Source organism: Taudactylus pleione, unplaced genomic scaffold (genome assembly GCF_031769625.1).
Source record: "Taudactylus pleione unplaced genomic scaffold, aTauple2 ptg000612l, whole genome shotgun sequence".
Classification (NCBI taxonomy): Eukaryota; Metazoa; Chordata; class Amphibia; order Anura; family Myobatrachidae; genus Taudactylus; species Taudactylus pleione.
The window spans coordinates 1,945,597-1,960,317 of record NW_028285014.1 but is presented as its reverse complement, the minus strand read 5'-3'; the positions used below and the strand labels follow the sequence as shown (position 1 = coordinate 1,960,317).

Sequence of the window (14,721 nt, the reverse complement as noted above, 5' to 3'; positions counted from 1 at the left end):
AAAATAACATTATTTAGGAAAAATGGCTCAAGCTAAAGTGTTATCCTTCAAAATTACTGTTGCCACCCTTTACTAAGGTCTTCATCCTAGCAGAACAGATTAGTTTGTCTTAGAAGTAAATTGTATATCATGTTATATGTAAAGTCTAAGAGCCTTAAAATACTTTCAATGCCAATTATTCTTGTGTTTTATGTTTAGATTACTGAATACTAAAAGAATGTAGTGCAAACAATACTTATTCTTCAAAGGAAGAGATGTACAAGAACACGAGGACATGCACTGAAACTGGAGGGAGGTAGACTTAGAGGAAATTTGAAGAAAAATTACTTCACAGAAAGGGTAGTTGATAAATAGAAAAGCCTCCCATCCAATGTTGTTGAAGCTAAACTGTGAAACAATTTAAACACGCTTCGGATAGGCATAAGAATATCCTTAAGAGAAATGTAAGGAGCAAATATGGTTGAAGTTGCCTAAAGGATACATGAAAAGGAGCAGACTACATGGGCCAAGTGGTTCTTATCTGCCATCAAATTCTGTTTCTATGTAATACATTATTTCAATAGCCAATTTCTATATGAACTGAACTTTAGAATTTTAAAACTAATCATAGTGTCTTTATCATTTAAGAATAATTTAATTAATTTAACTCTAATGTAATTTGATCTTGATTGGAATGCAGATGGGAAAATCGATCAATTCTTAGGTCTTTAAAAGTTTCTATGCCCTTTAATTCATTCAATCATTGTGCTTCATATTGCTGAGAAATAAATGGGATCAAGATATCAATGTCTGGGAGAGGAAAGATTGAAAGACTGTGGATGTCCTGAGCATACTTCTCAATGTCAGTCATTTTGAGTGTAAAACATAACCAAAGAGCAAAAATATATTGTCAGAAGTGGGATTTGAACCTACGCCTCTTTACAGAGACCAGAATTCCCATTAACTGGAAGAGTAGATTCTTGAGTCTGGTGTCTTAGACCACTCGGCCATCCTGACATGCACATCAGTATGTCCAAACCTGCTTCCTGTTAGGGTTTATCATTTTACTATTTATATTTTTGATTGTGATTTTGACAAATAATTTGGCCTTGTTGAAAATGGGGTCATTAAATCAAGATCTTAGATTAATGCATTTCCTCTAAAAGCTGTTTCTTAAATAACATTAATTAGGAAAAATGGCTCAAGCTAAAGTGTTATCCTTCAAAATTACTGTTGCCACCCTTTACTAAGGTCTTCATCCTAGCAGAACAGATTAGTTTGTCATAGAAGTAAATTGTATATCACGTTATATGTAAAGTCTAAGAGCCTTAAAATACTTTCAATGCCAATTATTCTTGTGTTTTATGTTTAGATTACTGAATACTAAAAGAATGTTGTGCAAACAATACTTATTCTTCAAAGGAAGAGATGTACAAGAACACGAGGACATGCACTGAAACTGGAGGGAGGTAGACTTAGAGGAAATTTGATGAAAAATTACTTCACAGAAAGGGTAGTTGATAAATAGAAAAGCCTCCCATCCGATGTTGTTGAAGCTAAACGGTGAAACAATTTAAACACGCTTTGGATAGGCATAAGAATATCCTTAAGAGAAATGTAAGGAGCAAATAGGGTTGAAGTTGGCTAAAGGATACATGAAAAGGAGCAGACTACATGGGCCAAGTGTTTCTTATCTGCCATCAAATTCTGTTTCTATGCAATACATTATTTCAATAGCCAATTTCTACATGAACTGATCTTTAGAATTTTAAAACTAATCATAGTGTCTTTATCATTTAAGAATAATTTAATTAATTTAACTCTAATGTAATTTGATCTTGATTTAAATGCAGATGGGAAAATCGATCAATTCTTAGGTCTTTAAAAGTTTCTATGCCCTTTAATTCATTCAATCATTGTGCTTCATATTGCTGAGAAATAAATGGGATCAAGATATCAAAGTCTGGGAGAGGAAAGATTGAAAGACTGTGGATGTCCTGAGCATACTTCTCAATGTCGGTCATTTTGAGTGTAAAACATAACCAAAGAGTAAGAAAATATTGTCAGAAGTGGGATTTGAACCCACGCCTCTTTACAGAGACCAGAATTCCCATTAACTGGAAGAGTAGAATCTTGAGTCTGGCGCCTTAGACCACTCGGCCATCCTGACAAGCACATCAGTATATCAGAACCTGCTTCCTGTTAGGGTTTATCATTTTACTATTTATATTTTTGATTGTGATTTTGACAAATAATTTGGACTTGTTGAAAAAGGGGTCATTAAATCAAGATCTTAGATTTATGCATTTCCTCTAAAAGCTGTTTCTTAAATAACATTATTTAGGAAAAATGGCTCAAGCTAAAGTGTTATCCTTCAAAATTACTGTTGCCACCCTTTACTAAGGTCTTCATCCTAGCAGAACAGATTAGTTTGTCTTAGGAGAAAATTGTATATCATGTTATATGTAAAGTCTAAGAGCCTTAAAATACTTTCGATGCCAATTATTCTTGTGTTTTATGTTTAGATTACTGAATACTAAAAGAATGTTGTGCAAACAATATTTATTCTTCAAAGGAAGAGATGTACAAGAACATGAGGACATGCACTGAAACTGAAGGGAGGTAGACTTAGAGGAAATTTGAAGAAAAATTACTTCACAGAAAGGGTAATTGATAAATAGAAAAGCCTCCCATCCGATGTTGTTGAAGCTAAATGGTGAAACAATTTAAATACGCTTGGGATAGGCATAAGAATATCCTTAAAAGAAATGTAAGGAGCATATAGGGTTGAAGATGCCTAAAGGATACATGAAAAGTAGCAGACTACGTGGGCCAAGTGGTTCTTATCTGCCATCAAATTCTGTTTCTATGTAAAACATTATTTCAACCGCCAATTTCTACATGAACTGAACTTTAGAATTTTAAAACTAATCATAGTGTCTTTATCATTTAAGAATAATGTAATTAATTTAAGTCTAATGTAATTTGATCTTGATTGGAATGTAGATGGGAAAAACGATCAATTCTTAGGTCTTTAAAAGTTTCTATGCCCTTTAATTCATTCAATCATTGTGCTTCATATTGCTTAGAAATAAATGGGATCAAGATATCAATGTCTGGGAGAGGAAAGATTGAAAGACTGTGGATGTCCTGAGCATACTTCTCAATGTCAGTCATTTTGAGTGTAAAACATAACCAAAGAGCAAAAATATATTGTCAGAAGTGGGATTTGAACCTACGCCTCTTTACAGAGACCAGAATTCCCATTAACTGGAAGAGTAAAATCTTGAGTCTGGTGTCTTAGACCGCTCGGCCAACCTGACAAGCACATCAGTATGTCCAAACCTGCTTCCTGTTAGGGTTTATCATTTTACTATTTATATTTTTGATTGTGATTTTGACAAATAATTTGGACTTGTTGAAAAAGGGGTCATTAAATCAAGATCTTAGATTAATGCATTTCCTCTAAAAGCTGTTTCTAAAATAACATTATTTAGGAAAAATGGCTCAAGCTAAAGTGTTATCCTTCAAAATTACTGTTGCCACCCTTTACTAAGGTCTTCATCCTAGCAGAACAGATTAGTTTGTCTTAGAAGTAAATTGTATATCATGTTATATGTAAAGTCTAAGAGCCTTAAAATACTTTCAATGCCAATTATTCTTGTGTTTTATGTTTAGATTACTGAATACTAAAAGAATGTAGTGCAAACAATACTTATTCTTCAAAGGAAGAGATGTACAAGAACACGAGGACATGCACTGAAACTGGAGGGAGGTAGACTTAGAGGAAATTTGAAGAAAAATTACTTCACAGAAAGGGTAGTTGATAAATAGAAAAGCCTCCCATCCAATGTTGTTGAAGCTAAACTGTGAAACAATTTAAACACGCTTCGGATAGGCATAAGAATATCCTTAAGAGAAATGTAAGGAGCAAATATGGTTGAAGTTGCCTAAAGGATACATGAAAAGGAGCAGACTACATGGGCCAAGTGGTTCTTATCTGCCATCAAATTCTGTTTCTATGTAATACATTATTTCAATAGCCAATTTCTATATGAACTGAACTTTAGAATTTTAAAACTAATCATAGTGTCTTTATCATTTAAGAATAATTTAATTAATTTAACTCTAATGTAATTTGATCTTGATTGGAATGCAGATGGGAAAATCGATCAATTCTTAGGTCTTTAAAAGTTTCTATGCCCTTTAATTCATTCAATCATTGTGCTTCATATTGCTGAGAAATAAATGGGATCAAGATATCAATGTCTGGGAGAGGAAAGATTGAAAGACTGTGGATGTCCTGAGCATACTTCTCAATGTCAGTCATTTTGAGTGTAAAACATAACCAAAGAGCAAAAATATATTGTCAGAAGTGGGATTTGAACCTACGCCTCTTTACAGAGACCAGAATTCCCATTAACTGGAAGAGTAGATTCTTGAGTCTGGTGTCTTAGACCACTCGGCCATCCTGACATGCACATCAGTATGTCCAAACCTGCTTCCTGTTAGGGTTTATCATTTTACTATTTATATTTTTGATTGTGATTTTGACAAATAATTTGGCCTTGTTGAAAATGGGGTCATTAAATCAAGATCTTAGATTAATGCATTTCCTCTAAAAGCTGTTTCTTAAATAACATTAATTAGGAAAAATGGCTCAAGCTAAAGTGTTATCCTTCAAAATTACTGTTGCCACCCTTTACTAAGGTCTTCATCCTAGCAGAACAGATTAGTTTGTCATAGAAGTAAATTGTATATCACGTTATATGTAAAGTCTAAGAGCCTTAAAATACTTTCAATGCCAATTATTCTTGTGTTTTATGTTTAGATTACTGAATACTAAAAGAATGTTGTGCAAACAATACTTATTCTTCAAAGGAAGAGATGTACAAGAACACGAGGACATGCACTGAAACTGGAGGGAGGTAGACTTAGAGGAAATTTGATGAAAAATTACTTCACAGAAAGGGTAGTTGATAAATAGAAAAGCCTCCCATCCGATGTTGTTGAAGCTAAACGGTGAAACAATTTAAACACGCTTTGGATAGGCATAAGAATATCCTTAAGAGAAATGTAAGGAGCAAATAGGGTTGAAGTTGGCTAAAGGATACATGAAAAGGAGCAGACTACATGGGCCAAGTGTTTCTTATCTGCCATCAAATTCTGTTTCTATGCAATACATTATTTCAATAGCCAATTTCTACATGAACTGATCTTTAGAATTTTAAAACTAATCATAGTGTCTTTATCATTTAAGAATAATTTAATTAATTTAACTCTAATGTAATTTGATCTTGATTTAAATGCAGATGGGAAAATCGATCAATTCTTAGGTCTTTAAAAGTTTCTATGCCCTTTAATTCATTCAATCATTGTGCTTCATATTGCTGAGAAATAAATGGGATCAAGATATCAAAGTCTGGGAGAGGAAAGATTGAAAGACTGTGGATGTCCTGAGCATACTTCTCAATGTCGGTCATTTTGAGTGTAAAACATAACCAAAGAGTAAGAAAATATTGTCAGAAGTGGGATTTGAACCCACGCCTCTTTACAGAGACCAGAATTCCCATTAACTGGAAGAGTAGAATCTTGAGTCTGGCGCCTTAGACCACTCGGCCATCCTGACAAGCACATCAGTATATCCGAACCTGCTTCCTGTTAGGGTTTATCATTTTACTATTTATATTTTTGATTGTGATTTTGACAAATAATTTGGACTTGTTGAAAAAGGGGTCATTAAATCAAGATCTTAGATTTATGCATTTCCTCTAAAAGCTGTTTCTTAAATAACATTATTTAGGAAAAATGGCTCAAGCTAAAGTGTTATCCTTCAAAATTACTGTTGCCACCCTTTACTAAGGTCTTCATCCTAGCAGAACAGATTAGTTTGTCTTAGGAGAAAATTGTATATCATGTTATATGTAAAGTCTAAGAGCCTTAAAATACTTTCGATGCCAATTATTCTTGTGTTTTATGTTTAGATTACTGAATACTAAAAGAATGTTGTGCAAACAATATTTATTCTTCAAAGGAAGAGATGTACAAGAACATGAGGACATGCACTGAAACTGAAGGGAGGTAGACTTAGAGGAAATTTGAAGAAAAATTACTTCACAGAAAGGGTAATTGATAAATAGAAAAGCCTCCCATCCGATGTTGTTGAAGCTAAATGGTGAAACAATTTAAATACGCTTGGGATAGGCATAAGAATATCCTTAAAAGAAATGTAAGGAGCAAATAGGGTTGAAGTTGCCTAAAGGATACATGAAAAGTAGCAGACTACGTGGGCCAAGTGGTTCTTATCTGCCATCAAATTCTGTTTCTATGTAAAACATTATTTCAACCGCCAATTTCTACATGAACTGAACTTTAGAATTTTAAAACTAATCATAGTGTCTTTATCATTTAAGAATAATTTAATTAATTTAAGTCTAATGTAATTTGATCTTGATTGGAATGTAGATGGGAAAATCGATCAATTCTTAGGTCTTTAAAAGTTTCTATGCCCTTTAATTCATTCAATCATTGTGCTTCATATTGCTTAGAAATAAATGGGATCAAGATATCAATGTCTGGGAGAGGAAAGATTGAAAGACTGTGGATGTCCTGAGCATACTTCTCAATGTCAGTCATTTTGAGTGTAAAACATAACCAAAGAGCAAGAAAATATTGTCAGAAGTTGGATTTGAACCCACGCCTCTTTACAGAGACCAGAATTCCCATTAACTGGAAGAGTAGAATCTTGAGTCTGGCGCTTTAGACCGCTCGGCCATCCTGACATGCACATCAGTATGTCCAAACCTGCTTCCTGTTAGGGTTTATCATTTTACTATTTATATTTTTGATTGTGATTTTGACAAATAATTTGGCCTTGTTGAAAATGGGGTCATTAAATCAAGATCTTAGATTAATGCATTTCCTCTAAAAGCTGTTCTTAAATAACATTATTTAGGAAAAATGGCTCAAGCTAAAGTGTTATCCTTCAAAATTACTGTTGCCACCCTTTACTAAGGTCTTCATCCTAGCAGAACAGATTAGTTTGTCTTAGAAGTAAATTGTATATCACGTTATATGTAAAGTCTAAGAGCCTTAAAATACTTTCAATGCCAATTATTCTTGTGTTTTATGTTTAGATTACTGAATACTAAAAGAATGTTGTGCAAACAATACTTATTCTTCAAAGGAAGAGATGTACAAGAACACGAGGACATGCACTGAAACTGGAGGGAGGTAGACTTAGAGGAAATTTGATGAAAAATTACTTCACAGAAAGGGTAGTTGATAAATAGAAAAGCCTCCCATCCAATGTTTTTGAAGCTAAACGGTGAAACAATTTAAACACGCTTGGGATAGGCATAAGAATATCCTTAAGAGAAATGTAAGGAGCAAATAGGGTTGAAGTTGCCTAAAGGATACATGAAAAGGAGCAGACTACATGGGCCAAGTGGTTCTTATCTGCCATCAAATTCTGTTTCTATGTAATACATTATTTCAATAGCCAATTTCTACATGAACTGAACTTTAGAATTTTAAAACTAATCATAGTGTCTTTATCATTTAAGAATAATTTAATTAATTTAACTCTAAAGTAATTTGATCTTGATTGGAATGTAGATGGGAAAATCGATCAATTCTTAGGTCTTTAAAAGTTTCTATGCCCTTTAATTCATTCAATCATTGTGCTTCATATTGATTAGAAATAAATGGGATCAAGATATCAATGTCTGGGAGAGGAAAGATTGAAAGACTGTGGATGTCCTGAGCATACTTCTCAATGTCAGTCATTTTGAGTATAAAACATAACCAAAGAGCAAAAATATATTGTCAGAAGTGGGATTTGAACCTACGCCTCTTTACAGAGACCAGAATTCCCATTAACTGGAAGAGTAGAATCTTGAGTCTGGTGTCTTAGACCACTCGGCCATCCTGACAAGCACATCAGTATATCCAAACCTGCTTCCTGTTAGGGTTTATCATTTTACTATTTATATTTTTGATTGTGATTTTGACAAATAATTTGGCCTTGTTGAAAAAGGGGTCATTAAATCAAGATCTTAGATTAATGCATTTCCTCTAAAAGCTGTTTCTAAAATAACATTATTTATAAAAAATGGCTCAAGCTAAAGTGTTATCCTTCAAAATTACTGTTGCCACCCTTTACTAAGGTCTTCATCCTAGCAGAACAGATTAGTTTGTCTTAGAAGTAAATTGTATATCATGTTATATGTAAAGTCTAAGAGCCTTAAAATACTTTCGATGCCAATTATTCTTGTGTTTTATGTTTAGATTACTGAATACTAAAAGAATGTTGTGCAAACAATACTTATTCTTCAAAGGAAGAGATGTACAAGAACACGAGGACATGCACTGAAACTGGAGGGAGGTAGACTTAGAGGAAATTTGAAGAAAAATTACTTCACAGAAAGGGTAGTTGATAAATAGAAAAGCCTCCCATCCAATGTTGTTGAAGCTAAACGGTGAAACAATTTAAACATGCTTTGGATAGGCATAAGAATATCCTTAAGAGAAATGTAAGGAGCAAATATGGTTGAAGTTGCCTAAAGGATACATGAAAAGGAGCAGACTTCATGGGCCAAGTGGTTCTTATCTGCCATCAAATTCTGTTTCTATGTAATACATTATTTCAATAGCCAATTTCTATATGAACTGAACTTTAGAATTTTAAAACTAATCATAGTGTCTTTATCATTTAAGAATAATTTAATTAATTTAACTCTAATGTAATTTGATCTTGATTGGAATGCAGATGGGAAAATCGATCAATTCTTAGGTCTTTAAAAGTTTCTATGCCCTTTAATTCATTCAATCATTGTGCTTCATATTGCTGAGAAATAAATGGGATCAAGATATCAAAGTCTGGGAGAGGAAAGATTGAAAGACTGTGGATGTCCTGAGCATACTTCTCAATGTCGGTCATTTTGAGTGTAAAACATAACCAAAGAGTAAGAAAATATTGTCAGAAGTGGGATTTGAACCCACGCCTCTTTACAGAGACCAGAATTCCCATTAACTGGAAGAGTAGAATCTTGAGTCTGGCGCCTTAGACCACTCGGCCATCCTGACAAGCACATCAGTATATCCGAACCTGCTTCCTGTTGGGGTTTATCATTTTACTATTTATATTTTTGATTGTGATTTTGACAAATAATTTGGACTTGTTGAAAAAGGGGTCATTAAATCAAGATCTTAGATTTATGCATTTCCTCTAAAAGCTGTTTCTTAAATAACATTATTTAGGAAAAATGGCTCAAGCTAAAGTGTTATCCTTCAAAATTACTGTTGCCACCCTTTACTAAGGTCTTCATCCTAGCAGAACAGATTAGTTTGTCTTAGGAGAAAATTGTATATCATGTTATATGTAAAGTCTAAGAGCCTTAAAATACTTTCGATGCCAATTATTCTTGTGTTTTATGTTTAGATTACTGAATACTAAAAGAATGTTGTGCAAACAATATTTATTCTTCAAAGGAAGAGATGTACAAGAACATGAGGACATGCACTGAAACTGAAGGGAGGTAGACTTAGAGGAAATTTGAAGAAAAATTACTTCACAGAAAGGGTAATTGATAAATAGAAAAGCCTCCCATCCGATGTTGTTGAAGCTAAATGGTGAAACAATTTAAATACGCTTGGGATAGGCATAAGAATATCCTTAAAAGAAATGTAAGGAGCAAATAGGGTTGAAGTTGCCTAAAGGATACATGAAAAGTAGCAGACTACGTGGGCCAAGTGGTTCTTATCTGCCATCAAATTCTGTTTCTATGTAAAACATTATTTCAACCGCCAATTTCTACATGAACTGAACTTTAGAATTTTAAAACTAATCATAGTGTCTTTATCATTTAAGAATAATTTAATTAATTTAAGTCTAATGTAATTTGATCTTGATTGGAATGTAGATGGGAAAATCGATCAATTCTTAGGTCTTTAAAAGTTTCTATGCCCTTTAATTCATTCAATCATTGTGCTTCATATTGCTTAGAAATAAATGGGATCAAGATATCAATGTCTGGGAGAGGAAAGATTGAAAGACTGTGGATGTCCTGAGCATACTTCTCAATGTCAGTCATTTTGAGTGTAAAACATAACCAAAGAGCAAGAAAATATTGTCAGAAGTTGGATTTGAACCCACGCCTCTTTACAGAGACCAGAATTCCCATTAACTGGAAGAGTAGAATCTTGAGTCTGGCGCTTTAGACTGCTCGGCCATCCTGACATGCACATCAGTATGTCCAAACCTGCTTCCTGTTAGGGTTTATCATTTTACTATTTATATTTTTGATTGTGATTTTGACAAATAATTTGGCCTTGTTGAAAATGGGGTCATTAAATCAAGATCTTAGATTAATGCATTTCCTCTAAAAGCTGTTTCTTAAATAACATTAATTAGGAAAAATGGCTCAAGCTAAAGTGTTATCCTTCAAAATTACTGTTGCCACCCTTTACTAAGGTCTTCATCCTAGCAGAACAGATTAGTTTGTCATAGAAGTAAATTGTATATCACGTTATATGTAAAGTCTAAGAGCCTTAAAATACTTTCAATGCCAATTATTCTTGTGTTTTATGTTTAGATTACTGAATACTAAAAGAATGTTGTGCAAACAATACTTATTCTTCAAAGGAAGAGATGTACAAGAACACGAGGACATGCACTGAAACTGGAGGGAGGTAGACTTAGAGGAAATTTGATGAAAAATTACTTCACAGAAAGGGTAGTTGATAAATAGAAAAGCCTCCCATCCGATGTTGTTGAAGCTAAACGGTGAAACAATTTAAACACGCTTTGGATAGGCATAAGAATATCCTTAAGAGAAATGTAAGGAGCAAATAGGGTTGAAGTTGGCTAAAGGATACATGAAAAGGAGCAGACTACATGGGCCAAGTGTTTCTTATCTGCCATCAAATTCTGTTTCTATGCAATACATTATTTCAATAGCCAATTTCTACATGAACTGATCTTTAGAATTTTAAAACTAATCATAGTGTCTTTATCATTTAAGAATAATTTAATTAATTTAACTCTAATGTAATTTGATCTTGATTGGAATGCAGATGGGAAAATCGATCAATTCTTAGGTCTTTAAAAGTTTCTATGCCCTTTAATTCATTCAGTCATTGTGCTTCATATTGCTGAGAAATAAATGGGATCAAGATATCAAAGTCTGGGAGAGGAAAGATTGAAAGACTGTGGATGTCCTGAGCATACTTCTCAATGTCGGTCATTTTGAGTGTAAAACATAACCAAAGAGTAAGAAAATATTGTCAGAAGTGGGATTTGAACCCACGCCTCTTTACAGAGACCAGAATTCCCATTAACTGGAAGAGTAGAATCTTGAGTCTGGCGCCTTAGACCACTCGGCCATCCTGACAAGCACATCAGTATATCCGAACCTGCTTCCTGTTAGGGTTTATCATTTTACTATTTATATTTTTGATTGTGATTTTGACAAATAATTTGGACTTGTTGAAAAAGGGGTCATTAAATCAAGATCTTAGATTTATGCATTTCCTCTAAAAGCTGTTTCTTAAATAACATTATTTAGGAAAAATGGCTCAAGCTAAAGTGTTATCCTTCAAAATTACTGTTGCCACCCTTTACTAAGGTCTTCATCCTAGCAGAACAGATTAGTTTGTCTTAGGAGAAAATTGTATATCATGTTATATGTAAAGTCTAAGAGCCTTAAAATACTTTCGATGCCAATTATTCTTGTGTTTTATGTTTAGATTACTGAATACTAAAAGAATGTTGTGCAAACAATATTTATTCTTCAAAGGAAGAGATGTACAAGAACATGAGGACATGCACTGAAACTGAAGGGAGGTAGACTTAGAGGAAATTTGAAGAAAAATTACTTCACAGAAAGGGTAATTGATAAATAGAAAAGCCTCCCATCCGATGTTGTTGAAGCTAAATGGTGAAACAATTTAAATACGCTTGGGATAGGCATAAGAATATCCTTAAAAGAAATGTAAGGAGCAAATAGGGTTGAAGTTGCCTAAAGGATACATGAAAAGTAGCAGACTACGTGGGCCAAGTGGTTCTTATCTGCCATCAAATTCTGTTTCTATGTAAAACATTATTTCAACCGCCAATTTCTACATGAACTGAACTTTAGAATTTTAAAACTAATCATAGTGTCTTTATCATTTAAGAATAATTTAATTAATTTAAGTCTAATGTAATTTGATCTTGATTGGAATGTAGATGGGAAAATCGATCAATTCTTAGGTCTTTAAAAGTTTCTATGCCCTTTAATTCATTCAATCATTGTGCTTCATATTGCTTAGAAATAAATGGGATCAAGATATCAATGTCTGGGAGAGGAAAGATTGAAAGACTGTGGATGTCCTGAGCATACTTCTCAATGTCAGTCATTTTGAGTGTAAAACATAACCAAAGAGCAAGAAAATATTGTCAGAAGTTGGATTTGAACCCACGCCTCTTTACAGAGACCAGAATTCCCATTAACTGGAAGAGTAGAATCTTGAGTCTGGCGCTTTAGACCGCTCGGCCATCCTGACATGCACATCAGTATGTCCAAACCTGCTTCCTGTTAGGGTTTATCATTTTACTATTTATATTTTTGATTGTGATTTTGACAAATAATTTGGCCTTGTTGAAAATGGGGTCATTAAATCAAGATCTTAGATTAATGCATTTCCTCTAAAAGCTGTTCTTAAATAACATTATTTAGGAAAAATGGCTCAAGCTAAAGTGTTATCCTTCAAAATTACTGTTGCCACCCTTTACTAAGGTCTTCATCCTAGCAGAACAGATTAGTTTGTCTTAGAAGTAAATTGTATATCACGTTATATGTAAAGTCTAAGAGCCTTAAAATACTTTCAATGCCAATTATTCTTGTGTTTTATGTTTAGATTACTGAATACTAAAAGAATGTTGTGCAAACAATACTTATTCTTCAAAGGAAGAGATGTACAAGAACACGAGGACATGCACTGAAACTGGAGGGAGGTAGACTTAGAGGAAATTTGATGAAAAATTACTTCACAGAAAGGGTAGTTGATAAATAGAAAAGCCTCCCATCCAATGTTTTTGAAGCTAAACGGTGAAACAATTTAAACACGCTTGGGATAGGCATAAGAATATCCTTAAGAGAAATGTAAGGAGCAAATAGGGTTGAAGTTGCCTAAAGGATACATGAAAAGGAGCAGACTACATGGGCCAAGTGGTTCTTATCTGCCATCAAATTCTGTTTCTATGTAATACATTATTTCAATAGCCAATTTCTACATGAACTGAACTTTAGAATTTTAAAACTAATCATAGTGTCTTTATCATTTAAGAATAATTTAATTAATTTAACTCTAATGTAATTTGATCTTGATTGGAATGTAGATGGGAAAATCGATCAATTCTTAGGTCTTTAAAAGTTTCTATGCCCTTTAATTCATTCAATCATTGTGCTTCATATTGATTAGAAATAAATGGGATCAAGATATCAATGTCTGGGAGAGGAAAGATTGAAAGACTGTGGATGTCCTGAGCATACTTCTCAATGTCAGTCATTTTGAGTATAAAACATAACCAAAGAGCAAAAATATATTGTCAGAAGTGGGATTTGAACCTACGCCTCTTTACAGAGACCAGAATTCCCATTAACTGGAAGAGTAGAATCTTGAGTCTGGTGTCTTAGACCACTCGGCCATCCTGACAAGCACATCAGTATATCCAAACCTGCTTCCTGTTAGGGTTTATCATTTTACTATTTATATTTTTGATTGTGATTTTGACAAATAATTTGGCCTTGTTGAAAAAGGGGTCATTAAATCAAGATCTTAGATTAATGCATTTCCTCTAAAAGCTGTTTCTAAAATAACATTATTTATAAAAAATGGCTCAAGCTAAAGTGTTATCCTTCAAAATTACTGTTGCCACCCTTTACTAAGGTCTTCATCCTAGCAGAACAGATTAGTTTGTCTTAGAAGTAAATTGTATATCATGTTATATGTAAAGTCTAAGAGCCTTAAAATACTTTCGATGCCAATTATTCTTGTGTTTTATGTTTAGATTACTGAATACTAAAAGAATGTTGTGCAAACAATACTTATTCTTCAAAGGAAGAGATGTACAAGAACACGAGGACATGCACTGAAACTGGAGGGAGGTAGACTTAGAGGAAATTTGAAGAAAAATTACTTCACAGAAAGGGTAGTTGATAAATAGAAAAGCCTCCCATCCAATGTTGTTGAAGCTAAACGGTGAAACAATTTAAACATGCTTTGGATAGGCATAAGAATATCCTTAAGAGAAATGTAAGGAGCAAATATGGTTGAAGTTGCCTAAAGGATACATGAAAAGGAGCAGACTTCATGGGCCAAGTGGTTCTTATCTGCCATCAAATTCTGTTTCTATGTAATACATTATTTCAATAGCCAATTTCTATATGAACTGAACTTTAGAATTTTAAAACTAATCATAGTGTCTTTATCATTTAAGAATAATTTAATTAATTTAACTCTAATGTAATTTGATCTTGATTGGAATGCAGATGGGAAAATCGATCAATTCTTAGGTCTTTAAAAGTTTCTATGCCCTTTAATTCATTCAATCATTGTGCTTCATATTGCTGAGAAATAAATGGGATCAAGATATCAAAGTCTGGGAGAGGAAAGATTGAAAGACTGTGGATGTCCTGAGCATACTTCTCAATGTCGGTCATTTTGAGTGTAAAACATAACCAAAGAGTAAGAAAATAT

General features: G+C 33.4%; 4 non-coding genes across 4 annotated transcripts; all 4 read right to left on the bottom strand.

The window, feature by feature from the left end:
* Positions 1–2,040: 2,040 nt before the first annotated feature.
* On the bottom strand, positions 2,041–2,149 carry TRNAL-CAA (transfer RNA leucine (anticodon CAA)). Its single transcript has 2 exons — positions 2,112–2,149; positions 2,041–2,086 (listed from the first exon to the last, which is right to left on the bottom strand). It is a non-coding gene; the product is annotated as a tRNA-Leu (tRNA).
* Positions 2,150–5,499: 3,350 nt separating this feature from the next.
* Positions 5,500–5,608, bottom strand: TRNAL-CAA (transfer RNA leucine (anticodon CAA)). The gene is made up of 2 exons: positions 5,571–5,608; positions 5,500–5,545 (listed from the first exon to the last, which is right to left on the bottom strand). It is a non-coding gene; the product is annotated as a tRNA-Leu (tRNA).
* A 3,349-nt stretch (positions 5,609–8,957) lies between these two features.
* On the bottom strand, positions 8,958–9,066 carry TRNAL-CAA (transfer RNA leucine (anticodon CAA)). The gene is made up of 2 exons: positions 9,029–9,066; positions 8,958–9,003 (listed from the first exon to the last, which is right to left on the bottom strand). It is a non-coding gene; the product is annotated as a tRNA-Leu (tRNA).
* Positions 9,067–11,263: 2,197 nt separating this feature from the next.
* On the bottom strand, positions 11,264–11,372 carry TRNAL-CAA (transfer RNA leucine (anticodon CAA)). The gene is made up of 2 exons: positions 11,335–11,372; positions 11,264–11,309 (listed from the first exon to the last, which is right to left on the bottom strand). It is a non-coding gene; the product is annotated as a tRNA-Leu (tRNA).
* Between the last annotated feature and the right edge of the window lie 3,349 nt (positions 11,373–14,721).